Raw genomic sequence first — 15,397 nt, 5'->3', positions numbered from 1 at the left:
TGCGGCTCCAGTAGTAATGACGTAGTGGAGCAGCTGAGTTCGACAATTGCTACTAATAAATGGACACAAGTATCAATGTCCTTCAATGGCAATAGTTCAGTGTAATAGCCGTACACATTCGATAGTATGCCTGGTCGCATACAAACTGCAACAGTAATGTTCCTACCTTCCTCTTTGATCAATAGCGAGGACGTCTCTGTGGACGTGTGCGGTGGATAAGCAGCAGGTGGATCGTTCCGGCGTCTGGATGGTGACTGCTGTAGTTCGCTGTTTCCAGATCTCGCGGGATTACGGAAGCAGTGAGTATCCTGGACGGCCCAAAGCGCTATTTGGCAGATTGTATGCTTGGCGTCCTAGAAATCCATATTCCTCCGATTTAGATTGATGTTTGCATGGCCATGCATAGGGTGCGGAGGTGCTTCTGTTACAGGTGTGCGGCCCAGACGCGTTTCGGGAACTCCTTCCCTTCGTCAAAATCCATATTTAGCTTTTTGTATCTAGAGCCCTGCAGTGTGTCCATACGTCATTTTATGAGCACATATTGGGTGTTGGCATATTCGGGGGGAAATGGGAAACAAAATGTGGGGTGTATTTTGTCCTGTTACCCCTTGTAAAAAAGAAAAATGTGGGTGTAAAGCAACTTTTTTAGGAAAAAAAATAGTAATTTTTCATTTTCACAGCCAAGCGTTTCCTAATTCTGTGAAACGCTCGATGGGTCTAAGTGCTCACTACACACCTTGGAATTTTTTTTAATGCGACATGGCAGCTAAAATCCATGTCTGTCAATTCAGGCCTGCAAAGACCATATTTTGCACTTTGCCTGTAGCGGCCTGCTGTGCGCCAATACAGCAGGCTACAAGCACATATGGGGTGTTTGCAAAATGGGGAACATATACTTGGGTGCATTTTCTTCTTTAACCCCTTGTAAAAGTGAAAAATTGGGGTCTGCTAGTAATTTTTCATTTTTACAAATGTGTGCTTTGAAATCCTCTCTGTAGTATTTCTGCCTTCTGTGAGACACCCGTTTGGTAAAAAGTACCCTTTCCACCACTTAAAATGTCTGTACAGGGGTGCTGTTTCCAAAATGGGGTCACTTCTTGGGGTTTTTCCATTTCTGGGGACCTATGGAAATTTTTTAAATGCGACATGGCAGCTAAAATCCATGTCTGCCAATTCAGGTCAGCAAAATCCATATTTAGCTTTTTGTATCTAGAGCCCTGCAGTGTGTCCATACGTCATTTTATGAGCACATATTGGGTGTTGGCATATTCGGGGGGAAATGGGAAACAAAATGTGGGGTGTATTTTGTCCTGTTACCCCTTGTAAAAAAGAAAAATGTGGGTGTAAAGCAACTTTTTTAGGAAAAAAAAATTGTAATTTTTCATTTTCACAGCCAAGCGTTTCCTAATTCTGTGAAACGCTCGATGGGTCTAAGTGCTCACTACACACCTTGGAATATTCCTTGAGGGGTGTTGCTTTGGGGGTTTCCACTCTAGGGTTACCTCAGGGTGTGTTCAATTGCAAGATGGCGCCTGTGAATTATTCCGGTGAAATCTGCCTTCCAAAAACCATTTGGTGCTCCTTTCCTTCTGACCCCTGTGGTACGCCCATATAGCAGTACACAAGCACATATGGGGTATTGCTGTAAACAGGAGAAAATGGGCAATAAATTAAGGGGTACATTTTCTCCAGTTCCCCCTTTGGTATTTTTTTTATAAATAAAAAATTTTTTTTTTTACTCCATTTCACCAGTGTCATGAAGTACGATATGTGACGAGAAAACAATCTCAGAATGGCCTGGATAAGTAAAAGCGTTTTAAAGGTTATTACCACAAAGTCACACATGTCAGATTTTCAAAAAAATGGCCTGGGCAGGAAGGTGAAAACAGGCCTGGGGTTGAAGGGGTTACCTGCAGACTGTCGGCTTTAATTTGAGGGTATTTACATCCAAATGAGGTGAACGGTGTAGGAATTACAACAGTTTGCATATGTGCCTCCCACTTGTTAAGGAACCAAAAGTAATGGGACAATTGGCTTCTCAGCTGTTCCATGGCCAGGCGTGTGTTATTCCCTCTTTATCCAAATTACAATGAGCAGATAAAATGTCCAGAGTTCATTTGAAGTGTGCCATTTGCATTTGGAATCTGTTGCTGTCAACTCTCAAGATGAAATCCAAAGAGCTGTCACCATCAGTGAAGCAAGCCATCATTAGGCTGAAAAAACTAAAGAAACCCATCAGAGAGATAGCAAAAACATTAGGCGTGGCCAAAACAACTGTTTGGAACATTTTTAAAAAGAAGGAACGCACCGGTGAGCTCAGCAACACCAAAAGACCCGGAAGACCACGGAAAACAACTGTGGTGGATGACCGAAGAATTCTTTCCCTGGTGAAGAAAACACCTTCATAACAGTTGGTCAGATCAAGAACACTCTCCAGGAGGTAGGTGTATGTGTGTCAACAATCAAGAGAAGACTTCACCAGAGTGAATACAGAGGGTTCACCACAAGATGTAAACCATTGGTGAGCCTCAAAAACAGGAAGGCCAGATTAGAGTTTGCCAAACGACATCTATAAAAGCCTTCACAGTTCTGGAACAACATCCTATGGACAGATTAGACCAAGATCAACTTGTACCAGAGTGATAGGAAGAGATGAGTATGGAGAAGGAAAGGAACTGTTCATGATCCTAAGCATACCACCTCATCAGTGAAGCATGGTGGTGGTAGTGTCATGGTGTGGGCATGTATGGCTGCCAATGGAACTGGTTCTCTTGTATTTATTGATGATGTGACTGCTGACAAAAGCAGCAGGATGAATTCTGAAGTGTTTTGGGCAATATCATCTGCTCAAATTCAGCCAAATGCTTCAGAACTTCTTGGACGGCGCTTCACAGTGCAGATGTGTAGACAAGGCTCTGAACACTCTTTTATGGCTGAACCAATACAGATACATCATGCCTCTGAACCGGCAGGTGTACAGGGAGCAGATTCTGCAGATATTACCGAACAGAGTGTAAGACCCAAACGTACAATAAAACCAACACAGAAACTCAGAGAAAACCATCAAGCCATTAGAGATGAGTTCTCCAGTAATCTGTCAGACCTCTGGGACAGAACCTCAAACCGCATGTCAGTTTTGTCACACTCTAATGATCAACCAGATGAAATAAGAGACTCTATAAATCACCTATTTGCTGTGTATGTACACTACCAGCAGCTGTCTGCAAAATACTCGGCCTTCTTGCAGGACTCTAATATAGAGGATTCTTCAGCAGAACTGACCAGGACTGATGCACTGAACCAACAAAAGGGATCTTGCAGTGCAAAATGCTAATCTTCAAGGCAGAACTCCGCATTACTCAATTGCAGGAGAACAGATCTCACAGATCCACCACAACCAAGCGCACTGCACTTTCTTCCAGATCCTCTCATTCCAGAAGATCAACATTAAGCGACAAGTTAATAGAGGCCCGCGCTGATGTCGAATCAAAAAAGGCGCAACGCTCCTTTACCAGAAGGCAAGCAGAGATGGAAGTTGAAAGGGCAGAGGCAGATTCACAAATAAAGATTCTGCAAATGAAAGAGGAGCAAGCAACTTCCCTAGCAAGGCTGAAAGTCCTTGAACAAGCACTGAGACAAAGTACTAATTTAGACTGCCTCATCCCAGCATTACTGGAAGATCCAGCTGAACACACCAGTGAATACGTTCTAAAGCATAACATCTGCAAAGATATGGAGTCATCTCCTGTACCTCCTGCTAACAACACTGTTCTGACTCTTAACGCAGAGACCTCTCAGCTCTATATGCCTGAGCCTCTTCAAGTCTACAATGCAAGTACATCTATGCAGCAAACCGGATCAACTCATGTCAACAACAAGGTGACTTCCGGTAATAAGCCGCAGCTCAAACCAAAGCCAGTACAAGCCTTAGAGACTACACCACAGTTAAACACTCATACAACATCATTTCACCCTGGTAAACATCACCCTACATCACCAGAGAACTTTTACACCCAAGGGGTTCCACAAGTTACTTTGACACCAAGGAGTGAGAGACCAGACATGGCGTTGTGAATGACAGAGATAAAGACCCTAATCGTCAGTGTCCAATTCACAAGAAGCCTCACCCTCTTAAGAAATGTTGTGGGCTTAGGGCAAAGACTTTACAAGAGCGCAGGGAGATTTTCCAGAAACTTGCCATATGCTACAAGTGCTGTGCTTCTTATAGCCATTTTGCTAAAGACTGTAAAGTTATCATCAGGTGCACAGAATGCGGTAGCGACAGACATGTTACAGCCATGCATCCTACTCCACTTCCAGACAACCCACAGCAGCTTCCTACTTCCACTCCCATCTCAAATCATGGCGGGGAGCAACAAGGTCATGCTCCAACCAAAGATAATGTCTCTTCTTCATGTACAGAAGTCTGTGGAGAAGGCAAGGACCACAAATGCTGTGCCAAGATATGCCTAGTCAAGATATACCCAAAGAGTCATCCTGAGAAAGCTGCTAGGATGTATGCCATAATAGATGAACAGAGCAACAGATCCCTTGTTAAGCCTAAATTCTTTGAGATCTTTGGCATAGAAGGTCACGCAACACCATATACTCTCAGAACCTGTTCTGGTCGTGTAGAGACCTTCGGCAGAAGGGTTGATGGATTCATGGTCTCTTATATCAACGAGGAGGAGGGCATACCCCTACCAACGTTAGTCGAGTGCGACTAGATACCAGACAAAAGAGAGGAGATTTCCACTCCAGAAGCTGCGTATCAACAGCCTCATTTAAGCACCTTGTTGATGAGATTCCTGCAATGGACAAGAGTGCTGAAATCTTAGTCCTGTTGGGAAGGGACATTCTCAGAGTACATAAAGTACGAGATCAGTGCGATGGGCCTGACAATGCCCCTTATGCACGAAGACTTGACCTAGGCTGGGTAATAGTGGGCGATGTATGCTTGAACAGAATGTGTACGCCATCTGAGATCCACTACTTCAAGACTTATGTGTTAGGAAACGGATGTGTATCCCACTTCAAAACAGTGCCCTCACCATTATGAAGTAAAGGAGAAGCTTCTTGACATCATCCAAATACCTGAGAGGTTACTCTTGTCCTTTGTGATGGCAACCTAGGTACTACAAGTGAGGACAATAAAAGCTCTGTCAGTTGAAGACAGAGAATTCATTAAAATAATGGATAATGAATTCTTTCTGGATGAGTCAGCTGGGTTGCACCATTACCTCTTCATGATACAAGGGCCAAACTCCCAACCAAACGTGAACAGGCTTTATCCAGATTCAACGAACACTAAGGAACAGGCCTGAAATGAAGGACCATTTCATTGCCTTTATGAAAAGGATCTTTGACAATGATCACGCCGAACCAGCGCCACCACTTCAAAGACACGATGAGTGCTGGTATCTGCCTTTCTTCGGAGTGTATCATCAACGTAAGCCAAAACAAATCTGGATAGTATTTGACTCCAGTGCCAAGCATCAAAGTGTATCCCTAAAACAATGCTCTTCTCACTGGCCCGAATCTAACCAACAACCTCAAAGGCATACTTATGAGATTTAGAAGAGAACCAGTTGCCATAACTGCTGATATTGAACAGATGTTTTATTGCTTCATTGTACGCAAAGACCATAGGAACTTCCTAAGGTTTCTGTGGCACCGTGACAACAACATGGACAATGAGATTATTGAACACCACATGAAAGTACATGTTTTCGGAAATAGTCCCTCACCTGCTGTTGCGACATACGGTTTACGAAGGACTGCTATTGATGGAGAAAAGGAGTATGGCGCGGATGCTCGACACTTTGTTGAAAGAGAATTTTATGTTGACGATGGACTTAAGTCTTTACCTACAGACGAAGAAGCCACAGACCTGCTCCAAAGGACACAAGGTATGGTTTCTGAGGCCAACCTCAGACTACACAAAAATGCCTCAAATAGTGTTGCTGTTATGAAAGCCTTTCAACCTGGCGATTATGCCACAGGGTTTAAGGACCTAAATCTGGGAATGGACATGCCACCTATACACAGAAGTCTGGGCCTACGGTGGGATTTATTAAAGGACACTTTCAGCTTTCAAGTCAGCTCTACAGACAAGCCATTAACCAAGCGTGGTGTTCTGTCAGTCAAACCCACATAGGGTTTCTGTTTGGGAAAGCTAAGTTAGCACCTAAGCCTGAGCACACAATTCCTAGGCTTGAACTTTGTGGGACTGTGCTAGCTGTAGAAATTGCAGATTTCATATTACGCGAGCTAGACATTCAGATAGATGACACCAAATTCTACACAGACAGTAAGGTTGTTCTGGGCTACCTATACAACCAGACTAAACGTTTCTATATCTACGTCAGCAACCGTGTAGAAAGAATCAGGAAATCATCTAAACCTGAACAATGGCATTATGTCCCATCTGAAATTAATCCTGCAGATCATGCTACTAGGCCAGTGTCTGCAAGTGTATTTGCAAATTCTTCCTGATTAACAGGTCCTGAATTCCTGCTGGATCACACAGAACAGACCACAGCTGACGTCTTCGGTCTTCTAGAACCTGACAAGGATCCAGAGATTCGTCCTGAAGTTACAACCCTCTTCACCAGAACTGAACAAAGACTCGTCTTGGGCTGTCAACGCTTTCAACGTTTTTCCAAGTGGACAAAGCTTGTAAGCACCATCGCAAGCTTAGTCCATATTGCACACTGCTTTCACACAAAGCCCACGGATGTTCAATGTCAAGGTTGGCACGGGTGTCAAAAGCCTCTTTCTGCAAAGGACATTGCTAAAGGAGAAATGATCATAATACGCAGTGTACAACAGGATGTCTTTGGCTCTGAAATTAAATGTATCCGTGACAAGAGGGACATTCCAAAAAACGGTCAAATTGCTAACCTGAAACCATTCATTGACAAATGATAACATGGTAAGAGTTGGTGGACGTTTAAACAAGGCTGAATTGGGAGAACAAGAACAAAATCCTCTCATAATACCTGCTCGCCACCATATCACCACTCTGCTCATACGGCACTACCATGAAAGGGTTAAGCACCAAGGTAGACACTTCACTGAAGGTGCCATAGGATCAGCCGGCCTTTGGATCATAGGAGCAAAAAGACAAATTACAGCTATGCTGCACAGCTGTGTTAATTTACAGCACTGAAGAGGTAAACATCAGCAACAGCTAATGTCAGATTTTCCAGCTGACAGATTAAGTACTGACCCACCTTTCTCATGTTGGATTGGATGTCTTTGGGCCATGGATGGCCAAGCAAATAGTAAACGATGGGCAGTGCCATTCACTTGCATGAGTGTGCGCGCAGTACACATTGAAGTGATAGAATCTATGGATGCATCAAGCTTCATCAACGCTCTAAGAAGATTTCTTGCCATCAGAGGACCAGTCAAGACACTGAGGTCTGACTGTGGAACTATTTCGTTGGAGCCTGTAGAGAGTTACAACTCAACTCTAAGCCAATCCAAGAACTTTTAGCAGAAAAGGGCTGTACATGGATTTTCAATCCTCCTCATTCTTCCCACATGGGCAGCTCATGTGAGAGAATGATAGGCATCACACAAAAAATACTGGACTCTATGTTTATGGACTTGAACTCCACAAAACTTACCCACGAGATTCTAACTACCTTCTTGGCAGAAGCATCTGCCATAATCAACTCAAGACCACTTGTTCCAGTGTCTACAGATCCAGAGAACCCAACTATTCTTACCCCAGCTACCCTGCTTACCCAGAAGCTTGGGTCTGTTCCTGTTCCACCTGGAAACTTTAAAGATGGAAATCTATGCTTTGATCAATGGAAGAGAGTACAGAACCTTGCCAACCGCTTCTGAAATCGTTGGAAGATAGAGTATCTTTCCACTCTGCAAGGACGCAGAAAATGGCAACGACAGTACCCCAACATAAAAGTTGGAGATCTCGTTCTGCTCAAAGACCAGCAAGCCGAAAGAATCGAGTGGCCTATGGGACTTATTGTGAAGAGCGTTTCTAGTGATGATGGCAAGGTACGCAAGGTGGAGGTGAAGGGACTGTAAAGACTTTCATCAGGCCTATCACGGAACTTATTCTGCTCTTGCCCTTTGGAGAATGAACTTATTTGCCTAGGCTGCTGAATCCTGCCTGAAACTTCAAGCAAGAAGTGTTTGAACTTTAATTGATTCACTTGAAGCCTTACATTTTGGTTGTTGCATTATATGCCTGTTCTCTTTAGGTTTTTCAGGTCCTCGGACATCAAGCAAATTGCACTGTTGTTTATTTACAATTATATAACTACAGTTATGGTTTAAATAGTGACATTTTCAATGCCAGACTGGGAGTGTGCTGCTACGCAGTTAAATTTATATAGTTTAATTCGTTGAACCATTCATATATTCTATATTTGGTCATATGCTCCCATCTAGTGGTCGTTTTTGGTAATGCGCTTGTTTTTCTGTTATATCCGTGACTCATTTATTTTCATTGCTCCACCCTTTCTTCTGTGTACCTCACTTCCTGTATCTTCATTCTGCTCCAGGCATTTGCACAAGGTACACATGTATTTCATGTAAAGCATCATCTTTTGACCGCACAATACCAGTATCCATCTGTTTTGCTGTACTCTGTTATCTGGTTTACGGAATAAAGCAACTTACATGGATAAACTCGGTGTTGGCGAGTTCAAGCTATCTGATAAGGATTGTCCGCAGTGATTATATCTGCTCATAGAGGCCAGGCATAGAGGTCTCAATAGGGATGAATCTCTATTACAACAATCTCAGTCAGAATACAGTGCTTGGCAATTTTTTAGAACTCCCATGGCAGTGAATGGAGGCATGCACTGCTGCACTTTAGGGTCCCCATTCAGGAGAGTCCTAGAGGTGGGAACCACACCTACAGTATCTAAAAATTGAAGTATCCGAGCAATGTTCCATCAATGTCACAGATGGGAATACCCCTTTAGGCTCTCCTCAATAATGGCCCACATATTACAAAAATCCTCTCCCTTGTTTTAGGTACCCATGAAATATTCACAGTGGTTTACAAGATGGAAGGGTCCATCACTGACTGTATGGAGACTCTATATTATAATGTTTGCCCTTCCTGTATGGGCGAACACAGAGTCCTAAGGAACTGTGGACCTATAGTGACATCATATGATGTCTCCATGAGGCGCTGTATTCTCCCATAGAAGCATTGCTACGGTATTAGTGTGGAATACTTGCGCAATACAGTGTTGATAATATTTTCTCTTCCAGATTCCGTATAAAAATTTGCTATAGGAAAAAAAATAAAAAAAAACACCTCTGCTGCCTCCTTGTGAAATCTAATAGTGTTGAGCAAATTGAAGCCAAACGAATTGGCTTCGATCCGAATTTCAGGAAAAGTTTGATTTGCCGCGAAGCCGAATTTCCTTGCGCTTCTTGGTAACTAATCTATTTTTTCTGAAATGGGCGTAAAAAAAAAAAAAAAAAAAAAAGGTAATGAACGCTTCCTTCTGAGCTGCACACATCACATACTAACCGCGAGAGACTGGCGCAGCCTGTACAGCTGAACCAGCATGTGGTCACAGATGACGATGTTCTCCAGCAGGACTTGCTGTCTGGCCACGATATCCAGCAATGTTCTGTCTCTTTCATCTTCTGGCTAAAAATCACAATAGAAACAGATTACCAGATGCAGGACGTGTAACCGAATAGGAACCATTGACGAAAGTCATTGTACGTGGCTACTGAAGAGCATTGGGCATGACCCACATCCGCCGACCAGCTGTTAGAAGGGGCTGCGGCACCTGGACAAGCGTTGCAGCCTCTTCATACGGTAGTATACAAAGCACAGCGCCGTACATTGGATAGTGGCTGTGCTTGGTATTGCAGCCAAAGCCCATTCACTTGAATAGGACCGAGCTGCACCTACGTCATGTGACCAATGAATGTGATATCGCAGGCCGAGGAAATCGCCACAGCATTCGCCTGAGTCCCGCGGCCCCTTCCAACAGCTGATCGGCATGAGTTCTAGGAGTCAGACCTGCACTTCATCTCATATTGATGAGAGCTCTTATTTTTTTTTACCTGTTATACACACATTTTGCCTTTTACAATTATATTATTTAAAAAATAATTGACAATAAAAAATAAATAGTACTAAAGAAGAGGAAAGCTTAACATGTAATGGCACAGTAAAAGAATATTGTAACCTCTGCTTAATATTGTGGTTGGTGTGTTATTTTGAATATAATACTAGAGATGCAGTCTATACTGACACCAAGTGTACCTAAATCATAGTATACGGAATATAGAATTGTAATATACTGGCACAGTATACGGTAATTATTTCACAGTCAAAGAAAATTATTAATGTGTAGTATTCTAGATGTCATGCAAAAAGCGCGGTATATACCGATACCAAATGTGTCTGAATTATAGTATGGACAATTGTAACGTGTAATGGCACAGTTCAAAGTACAGGGAGGCCCACGAAAAAGTATCACACCTCCAAATCAAACTGCCTAATAGTAAATTTATTGCCCTTAGCAACCAATCAGAGCTCAGCTTTCAGTTCCTACAGGGCTCTGAAAAAAATAAAAGCTGAGCTCTGATTGGTTGCTAAGGGCAAGACAGATTTACTATTAGGCAGTTTGATTTGGAGATATTGGAGGCGGGATACTTTTTCGTAGGTCATTCTCTCTCTTATGCATGATCTCTGCATAATAGTTGGGTTTGGTGTGTGTAAGTGTATCTAAATCATAGTATACAGAATATAAAATTGTAGTGAATACCGACACACGTGCGTTAAGCGGTTCCGGCTTTATTAATTGCAGAATTCTGCCATTCATTTCTATGGGGAATTTTTTATTTGTAATAAAATAAAATCAAAACATTTTTTTTTTATTAACAACGACAAATCCAAATAGACTCCAAAAATAGCACACCCCTCAGAAATGAGAGCTTTGAAACGCAATTTGAATGGAGTCTGTACCTTAAAAGGGATTCTGTCACCAGGTTTGACCCCTGTCAGCTAAACATATGCTGATGTTCAGGGCGTCTTCACGATTCCTAATGTGGGCTTCTAAACGTCATCTGTGGGCTTATTTAGCTAAAAAACAGCTTTTACTAACCTGTCAGTCAAACAAATAAGGTGCCCAAGGGGATGTTAATGGGTGCAAGATGCCCGCCGCACCCACCGCCGTTTGTGCCCAGCGCCGCCTTTCCGGACTTCTGCGCCGCCTCCTAATCCTCTGTGGCCTCTCGCCCTCCCTCCCCCCTCCTTCTGCTGTAAGATCTCGCGCATACAGGGGTTGAGCGAAGTGCCGGCGCATGCGCACTTCGCTGTAAGAAGCCAAATGGAGAAGTCCTCACGGGCGCATCAGGCAGAGCCCTGTGCGCAAGCGCGAGATCTTACAGCAGAAGGAGGGGGAGGGAGAGTGAGAGGCGGCACAGAGGATTAGGAGGCGGCGCAGAAGTCCGGAAAGGCGGCGCTGGGCACGAACGGCGGCGGGCATCTTGCACCCATTAACATCCCCTTGGGCACCTTATTTGTTTGACTGACAGGTTAGTAAAAGCAGTTTTTTAGCTAAATAAGCCCACAGATGACATTTATAAGCCCACATTAGGAATCGTGAAGACGCCCTGAACATCAGCATATGTTTAGCTGACAGGGGTGAAACCTGGTGACAGAATCCCTTTAAGCGGCTCAGGCTGTATTAATTTTAGAAAACTGGAGAAGAATAAGAAAATAAAAATCTAAGAATATGAGGAATAATAATAATAATAATAATAATAATAATAATAATAATAATAATAATAATTGTACTTTTTAAGCACTATAATAATTTATTATTTTAAAATTTCCATGTTCATTATTGTCTACCATGAATGTCAACATACGAGTCTAATTTAAGGTAATTGGGCTAGTTTCACACTGTGCATGCTTTGCAACTCTCCTGGAACATCCAGGAAGCTCCCTATAAAAAGGGGAGACCAGGCAAATCTCCTGCACAGCTCATGGAGGACCGCCATCTACCAGAAAGAAGCCCACCATATGGCCTGACTGTATCCCCACCTATCCCTTGGTTGAACTAGAGTTTCCAATCCTAACAAAAAATACCGGACAAGTTAAGCCACACCCCAAATGGGGTGTGGTTGTGGGGCGCAGCTTAAGATGTGTGTTAATTTGCTGACATAATGTGGCTTCTGGTATTAATAATTCCTCCATTAGTGTCCCCCAGTAATAGTAATGAATGCAGAGAAGTGGCGCACTGGATTGGTGCTAACAACTGGAGAGGGGCTCTCAGTAAAAAGGAATCACCCTTCCTTTGGTGCAATAGAAAAATGTTAGAAAGATACTGGGCACTCTCTTAATACAGGAACCTCAGAGTTTATTGATAATACAACACATAAACAATTCATATATTACTAATTAAAACGATAAAACATACAATCCGGATATTAAAAGGTTCCTCAAACTTTTGGTACCAATAAGAACATAAAATAAATAAAATATAGCCTCTGGGTATTTGAGGGATGAAACAAGTCTTTTAGTGTAATGTCCATCCAAATTTGGTTTGGATATAGTAGAAATCGTTCTTTGGAATATTTTGCACAAAAATCTCCACGGAACGAAATGGCAATACAGCTAATGGTGCAGTGATTTATTGATGAGGCGTCCCGCTATTACTCACTGTTTCGCTGTAAAATTGTGCTCCGCCGCTGTGTCGGTGCTTTGAATTCGGGGATGTCTTGTGATAGTCACGATCCCTTGTCTGTCTTTCCGGCACCGCTCCGTGAAGTCTAAGAGCCGGCACTTGGATAAATTTACAGCCTCCTTTTTCCGCGCTGGACTTGCTGTGCAGGTGAGCGTAATAAGCTCATACAGCCAGTCTTCAGAAAGTGCGCGTCGGGTCTGCGGTTAAAGACAGAAATAGTTCCGATACAAGCGGTATTTTAGCACAAAGGGTCCTAGCACCAAACGCGTTTCGGAGGAGGAGGAGGAGGATTCAACCATATACCACTGTTTGTGGTTAAGGGGTGCATGGGACTACAGTGTATTCAGTACATTATAAACAACACATTAAAAGTGCCTTTATGTTCATCAGCTTTCCTCTGGTGGAGTCGAGGAGTCATGGTCAATCCAGGCCTTGTTCATTTTTATAAGCCTCAACCTGTCAGCATTTTCAGTTGACAGGCGGATACGCTTATCTGTTATAATGCCACCAGCGGCACTAAATACCCGCTCAGACAAAACTCTGGTGGCAGGGCAGGCCAGCACCTCCAAGGCGTAGAGCACCAGTTCGTGCCAAGTGTCCAGCTTGGACACCCAGTAGTTGTAAGGCACTGAGGGATCATTGAGGATGCTGACACGGTCTGCTACGTACTCCTTCACCATCTTCCAAAATTTTTCCCTCCTTGTGACACTAGGCCGCACATCAGGGTGAGGGTGCTGGCGGGGTGTCATGAAACTCTCCCAGGCTTTGGAGAGTGTTGCCCTGCCTCTGTTGGAACTGCTGTGTGTTCCTCTTGTCTCCCCTCCTCTGTTGGCCAAGGAACTACGGACTCGGCCGCCAGCGTTGTCAGATGGAAATTTTTGGAGCAACTTTTCAACAATGATCTTCTGGTATTGCACCATTTTGCTCATCCTCTCCACCAGAGGAATGAGAGATGAGAAGTTCTTTGTAGCGGGGGTCGAGAAGGGTGAACAAACAGTAATCCGTGTTGTCTAAAATGCGTATAACGCGCGGGTCGCGAAAAAGGCAGCCATGTGTGCCAGAGTACCAACAAGCAAGACTTCGCTGTCATCATCAGGAGGATCACTCTCAATCTCCTCATCCTCTTCCTCCTCTTCTGCTCACCCACGCTGAACAGATGGAATTAAACTTCCATGGGTACTACCCTCTGTAGCAGAGGCAGCAGTCTCCTGCTCGTCGTCCTCCTCTTCATTGTCTAATTCACGCCGAGAAGACGAACTGAGAGTGGTCTGGCTATCACCCTGTGTAATGTCTTCCCCCATTTCCACCTCTTCCACAAGCAAAGCGTCGTCCTTAATTGTGAGCAGCGAGCATTTGAGTAGACACAGAAGTGGGATGGTTACACTGATAATAGCGTTATCGCCGCTCACCATCTTTGTTGATTCCTCAAAGTTTCTTAAAACCTCACAGAGGTCAGACATCCATGCCCACTCCTCGCTTGTGAATAGCGGAAGCTGACTGCAAAGGCGATGACCATGTTGCAGCTGGTATTCCACTACTTCCCTCTGCTGCTCACAAAGCCTGGCCAACATGTGGAACGTAGAGTTCCATTGCGTGCTCGCATCGCACAACAGCCAGTGAGCTAGCAAGTTAAAGCGCTGCTGCAGCATTGCCAGACCGGCTGAAGCTGTCGATGACTTGCGGAAATGTGCACACAGCACAACTTCACCAATAGCTCAGGCAAAATGGGGTAGGTTTTGAGAAACCGCTGAACCACAAGGTTGAACACACGGGCTAGGCATGGGATGTGTCTGAGTTAGAGCCATTTTCAGACAAAACCATGCCTGGTTGTAGGTTTAGTGGCGAGAGCCACAGCTCAGTCTGGTCGCTTATCCCCTGCCACAGCTCTGCGGCGGTGTGCCGTTTGTCCCCTAAGCATATCAGCTTCAACACGGCCTGTTGCCGCATCCCCACTGCAGTGCTACACTGGTTCCAGCTACCGACTGATGACTGACTGGTGCTGCATGCGGATAATTCTGAGGTGGAAGTGGAGAAGTGGGGGTTGGAGCCACTAATGTAGGTGCTGGCGAATACCCTTATCGACGTAGGGCCCGCAATCCTTTGTCTGTAGCACCTGTGCTATGCCAGGGTACGACTCGCTCCCGGCCTCCACCACATATACCCAGTGTGCCGTTAGGGAAATGTAGCGTCCCTGGCCGAATGCACATGTCCATGGTTAAGTGGACCTTCACAGTAACTGCGTTGGTCAGGGCACGTGTGAGGTTATGGGACACATGTTGGTGTAAGGCGGCACGGCACACCTTGAAAAATAGTGGCGGCTGGGGACTGCCTAACGCGGGACAGTTGCCGAAATCAGCCTGCGGAAGGCCTCAGTGTTCACAAGCCTAAATGGCAACATTTCCAGGGCCAGTAATTTGGAAAGCTGCGCATTTAGTGCTATGGCCTGTGGGTGGGTGGCTGGGTATTTGCGCTTGCGTTCAAAGGCCTGAGGTAAGGACATTTGGACGCTGCACTGGGAAAGTGGATGTGGTTGCTGATGGTGCTTGTGAAGGTCCAAGGTGCAGGGTGGGAGGCATCCGGGCCTGCGCCTTCGACAGGGGATTGGCCAGCGCGTAACAGAGAAAGAGGAGGCAGGGGTGTGACCCACAGACACATATTGTGGACCTAGGTGTTCGTCCTACTTATTACGGTGC

The sequence above is a fragment of the Bufo bufo genome, chromosome 3, assembly GCF_905171765.1.
Source record: "Bufo bufo chromosome 3, aBufBuf1.1, whole genome shotgun sequence".
NCBI classification, from domain to species: Eukaryota; Metazoa; Chordata; class Amphibia; order Anura; family Bufonidae; genus Bufo; species Bufo bufo.
The sequence above is the reverse complement of the archived record's forward strand: the minus strand, read 5'-3'. Positions refer to the sequence as shown.